General features: G+C 35.1%; 1 long non-coding RNA gene across 3 annotated transcripts; it reads left to right on the top strand.

Annotated features, from left to right (window-relative positions):
• The first annotated feature begins 1,012 nt into the window (after window positions 1-1,012).
• On the top strand, window positions 1,013-4,286 carry LOC110890426. 3 transcript variants are annotated; one of them, XR_002564490.2, is made up of 8 exons: window positions 1,014-1,324; window positions 1,403-1,455; window positions 1,555-1,762; window positions 1,987-2,233; window positions 2,369-2,647; window positions 2,820-2,944; window positions 3,305-3,392; window positions 4,006-4,286. It is a non-coding gene; the product is annotated as an uncharacterized LOC110890426 (long non-coding RNA). The 3 variants fall into 3 exon arrangements; XR_004873168.1 differs by having other exon boundaries at window positions 1,013-1,324; window positions 1,987-2,647; XR_002564488.2 differs by lacking the exon at window positions 1,987-2,233 and having other exon boundaries at window positions 1,020-1,324.
• Window positions 4,287-4,967: the final 681 nt, after the last annotated feature.

Raw genomic sequence — 4,967 nt, 5'->3', positions numbered from 1 at the left:
TAGCGGATGCCACGCCTGTGTTGCGGGACGATGACTGAATAATGAGTGAGTGTTAGGCAGCTCATTGATACGAAAAACAATTAAATCGAGTCAACCAATTAAAACAAAACACTTTTATAGTTTTGATTAAAAAAACTAAAACAATTGCAATATTGTAATTTTTAACTGACGGAAAGTTGTATTTTTGACTTGGGTAAAATCGTAATTTGGCAAAAAGCTAAAGTGATGGTCGTACTGTAAATTTGAACAAGTGGTAAAATTGTAATTTTCACAGGCTCAAATTCGTAATTTTGAACTTGGAGTAACAACGTAAAATAAAATTGAACTAAGGGCACAATCGTAATTTTAAGCTGGAGGCAAAACCACAATTTTATTTTGAACCGAGGGCAAAATCGTAAATTTGAGTTGGGGGAAAAATCATAATTTTGAGTTGGGGACAAAATCGTAATTTTGAGTTGGGGGAAAAGCATAATTTAATTTTGAACCGGGGAAAAACGTAATTTTGAACTGAGGGTAAAATCATAATTTTTTAAACGGGGAAAAATCACATTTTTCAACAGAGGGCAAAATCGTAATTTTTAGCTGGAGGCAAAAACATAATTTTATTTTGAACTGAGGGGCAAAAAGGTAATTCAGAACTGGGGCAAAACCACAATTTTATTTTGAATCGAGGAGCTTGGGACGAAAGTGTACTTTTATTTTGAGCTGGGGACAAAAACGTAATTTAAAATGGATATAAAATAATAAACTGGTTTGTCCAAATAAAGAACCCCTTTTAAGAAAATATTATGTACCGGAAGTTATAAAAGAAAAAAACAAATTTAAATTTGTTAATGTCACATCTATCTATATATCTATATATCTATATAACTATATAATACATCTCCTTAGGACTAACATGTAATTTTACCCCCTAATTTTAAGATGTCATATGAAAGGTCAGTTCATTTTTCGTGAGTTTCATCACAAGCTTCCAAATATGCCCCTCTTCACCTAGGTTTCAATGATTTTTTTACATTTCTTCCAAATATAACCCCCAAATCCATTACTTCTTTGCCCTCAGGAAACCTAGACGTCCCTCACAATCAATCGGAAGAGTGAATATCAAGCACACAAAACGTCCAATTTCATTCATGACTGAAAGAGCCTGCATAACCCCCATTAAATAGTCCTCTCAAATCCCCCCTGCAGGTCCAGGTTTCCGCGACAGTGACTACGCGCAGGTTCCCCACCTCACTAAGCCTCTTTATTGAAGTTAAAAAATTTCAAAGATCCCAATCAAAGAAAATCAACAACCCCTTCAAAGATCCCAATCAGATTATTGGTAAAGTTCCATTCTTCTTTAGTTTTTCAAGTTAAAAAACATCTTTTTAAGTGATGTTATGTGAATTATTTTTGGCAGATGTATGTTGTTTGAGTAATTTTAGTGATTTTTTGCAAGTTCTTCGTATTCTGGTATGTGGGTATGTCAATATTTTCTTTCATCAGTGGTTATTGTGTCAAAGTTTGTAACTTTATCTGAATTTTGAATATTATTTGTTGAATTTCTTGAAGTTTATAATCAATAGGCATCTGGGTGTGTCAAGAATTCCTTGCATCAGTGGTTGTTGTATCAAAGATTCTACCTTCTCACCAACACAAACAACGATAATTCCTTTAAGCTTTCATCAATGGCGCTTCAACATCTGCTGATGTCATATAAACAAGAAAGAGGTTGAGCTAGATAGATACTGATTCCTAATGGCAGCAGTTTTACCCAACGGTAACAAACCCTACATCTGATGTGAATGAATTTCATTATTAGATGAAATAAGTGTTTGGATTTCTTATAATTGTAAACTATTATTGAGTCGGTGTGTGCTGTTTGTTTCAATTTGTTCAATTTGAAGTTGAATTTCAACATTTGGGAGTGGAGGAAGTATTCAATTTATTTTTTTATTTATATTTTTAATATTTGATTCATTGGTTTTAACGGTTCGGTTTTAGCTATTTAATGGTTGCAAACCTAAGTACGGGACCGTCGGGTTGATGACCATAAAGATGATGTGGCATATGATCGGAAACTCGAACGAAGAGAGGAAGATCGTCATAGGGAGATACTACGTGAACGAGAACGTGAAAGAGAACGGGACCGCTCGCGTGAACACAACAGGAACAAGAACGGGAACAGGAGCGGGAACGAGACCGTAGGAAGGAACGTGAAAGACGGGAGAGGGAAAGAGAACGGATGGGGGTACCCTACATTAATCAACAATAGATTAAAAAAAATAGAAAATAGCCATCTGTCAAAATAGAAAATAGGTCGTTGTAGTTCAAGAATCAATTGTCCCTTTATAGTTTGTATTGACAAGCATTTATTCGTTTTCAGGTCGTGTACATGCCTGGACCAAGTTTTTGGATGTGCGGAATTCATTTGCTCAATTTTAAGTCGAAACATTGATAACCAAGGTGTTCCAGGGAGTCCGGCCGGTGGGAGTCATGAAAGCGGTTGTGAACACTCGAATTCCAACATCCGAGAGCAGGATAGGAGCTAACATAAGCCATCAGTTTGTGAGTTCATCAGTTTCGTCACAAGCGAGTACATATGTCTGTTTCATCACCAGCGAGTATGTGCATATGGATAGATATAATAACATAAAAAAGACGGGTGGGTTTTTTATCGCCTATTCATCAGTATTAAATTATACTCTTTACATTATTATTATGCAATCTAATATCCACAAACTGTCAAAGAGGTAATATATTTATGGATTCTGAGATTCTTTTTCACAAATGTCTAAAATGGTTCTAATGTATGTTTTGTTTTCCTTGGTAAATAGGCTTTGACTTATTCAGTTGACTTAAACATCTAACATGGCTTGAAGTACTTAACTTTTGTCTGCTGGTTTTGGATTCGTGTTGAAAAGAGTAAAGCCAAACACCGTGCTTGCCTGAAAATGATGAGGTGCATATCATGCTCTCTTTTTTCTAAATAAATAGTTGCCGTCTAGACTCATGTAGGTGATTAGATGTGGCAAGCTTTAACTGAAGTACTTAAAACGGGGACAGATTTTGGCTGTGTTTTATTACTTATGGAACCAATTAGGAAAACTTAGCTAACAATGAAACGTGTCAAACATGTCGAAAGTTACCAAAAATGTATTTAAATGACAGAACTTAGTGCCCTGGTTATTAGATAAGTAGGACACCAGCACTACTTGATTTTAATGTTAAAATTATTTGTAGATTAAAAAAGAAAAACAACACTACTTAACCTGAGTAGCACCAAACCTAACAACATTTATGTGTTGTACTCGAGTGTCAGGTGTTGGTTATCAAAAGTTGGGCATAAAAATGGAAGGTCGAGGCACTAAAAAAGCCGGGGTAGTCATCTACCTTTAAAAGCCTTCCTGGTTAGTCTTCCTAGATTTTGTTCTTCTTTATTTTTGGCTTTTTGATCTAACACTTATATGGGTCACTTGTGAGTTGTGAGACATATGGTGTTTCAGCTTTTGTGGCTGAAGACTTAGGTATGGATAAGCATGATGTATGCTTTAGCAATCGTGAATAGTATGGATCACCAGGGTTAGTAAGGAATATAAGGTGTCGATGTATCAAAACTAAAACTTGTGATTATGGGGTAGAAAGTGTAAGATGGTTAAATGCGAAGGTTTAACTTCCAATTGAAAATGGGAAGTCACTCTTGTGAATCTGGGTATGCCGGTAATACTTAGAGACCTAATGAATGATGGTACAAGAGGGTATGCACCAGGTATGAGTTGTGTTTTATTTTTGGTGGGAATGGTTGGTTGTTAAGAATAAAAAAAAGGAAATGTTGACTTTTTGGTCAATAGTGACCAACGAGTCAACCATAGTCAAGGAAAAGTTTGAATTTCTATGGGTGGAAGTTTAATTGCCAATGACAGTGACCAACTTTGCGTAATTTCTAGCAACACATGCTATATCAACATGTATTTCTGCATACCTTTTAGAGACTTATTAATCTCCTCGTTGTTCAACCTTTAGGTACATGCATGGAATCTTAACGAGCATGAAGTTCTTCGCAGCTGCTCCTTTGCTCATACCGTAGTCATGGTTAATATCTTGCCAAAAATCTTGTATAAATTGCATTTGTACTCCGGTTCATAAAATGATTTGATTGGCTGCAAATGGTCTCAACAACGAATTATAAAAAGTTGAAAACATATGGATTATGGATTAGTCCGAATGCATTTGGGTGTTTGACCCATGTGACACGTTTCTTTTTTTCTTTTGGGGTTTGTGGTCAAAAGTTACAAATTATTTTAGTTGATTTGTGTTAGCTCTCCTAATAGTTACATTTCTTAAAAAAAAACAAGACAACTTCAAATATGATTGGAATTTTACAGTTCATTCAATAAATTTACAAACACGCGTTCAGTTCTCTCAAAATGTATCCACTGAGTCTGAGCTACAATAATGAACAATCTCGAGGTGTTTTGTGAGAATATGACTGTTAAATAAGTAGCACCAATGTTGTAATGAGTAGGCGATACCACCAATGCAAGTAGTTCATACACAATTTTTTATATTAAATTATCATTGATGTTTTCTTATTCATGTGTGGAAGTACTTTGATAATTTTAATGTTAAATTATTAATTTGTTGAGATCTGTAAGGCTCATGTTAGACCATATCGACGTTATGAATAAGAAAACCAGCATACGTATTATATAATATATCACAAGATAATTGATAAACTAACTATAAACGAGTACCGAATTATAAATTATCGTCGCCGCCGCAACGCGCGGGTTACATACTAGTATTATAAAAGCCTGTTTCTATATCGTACCGGATTGAGCTCAGAAACAGTTTAACCGGGTGTATCAAACGATTCAAACGAGTGTACCAAATGGTTTAACCAGTTAGTCGATGGTTCAACAAGTACTACCAGCCAGTTTAGTTTGAACGATATGTGACTCATATCACTTTATACAAATAACAAA

This window comes from Helianthus annuus, chromosome 11 (genome assembly GCF_002127325.2).
Source record: "Helianthus annuus cultivar XRQ/B chromosome 11, HanXRQr2.0-SUNRISE, whole genome shotgun sequence".
NCBI classification, from domain to species: domain Eukaryota; kingdom Viridiplantae; phylum Streptophyta; class Magnoliopsida; order Asterales; family Asteraceae; genus Helianthus; species Helianthus annuus.
The sequence above is the reverse complement of the archived record's forward strand: the minus strand, read 5'-3'. Positions and strand labels throughout refer to the sequence as shown.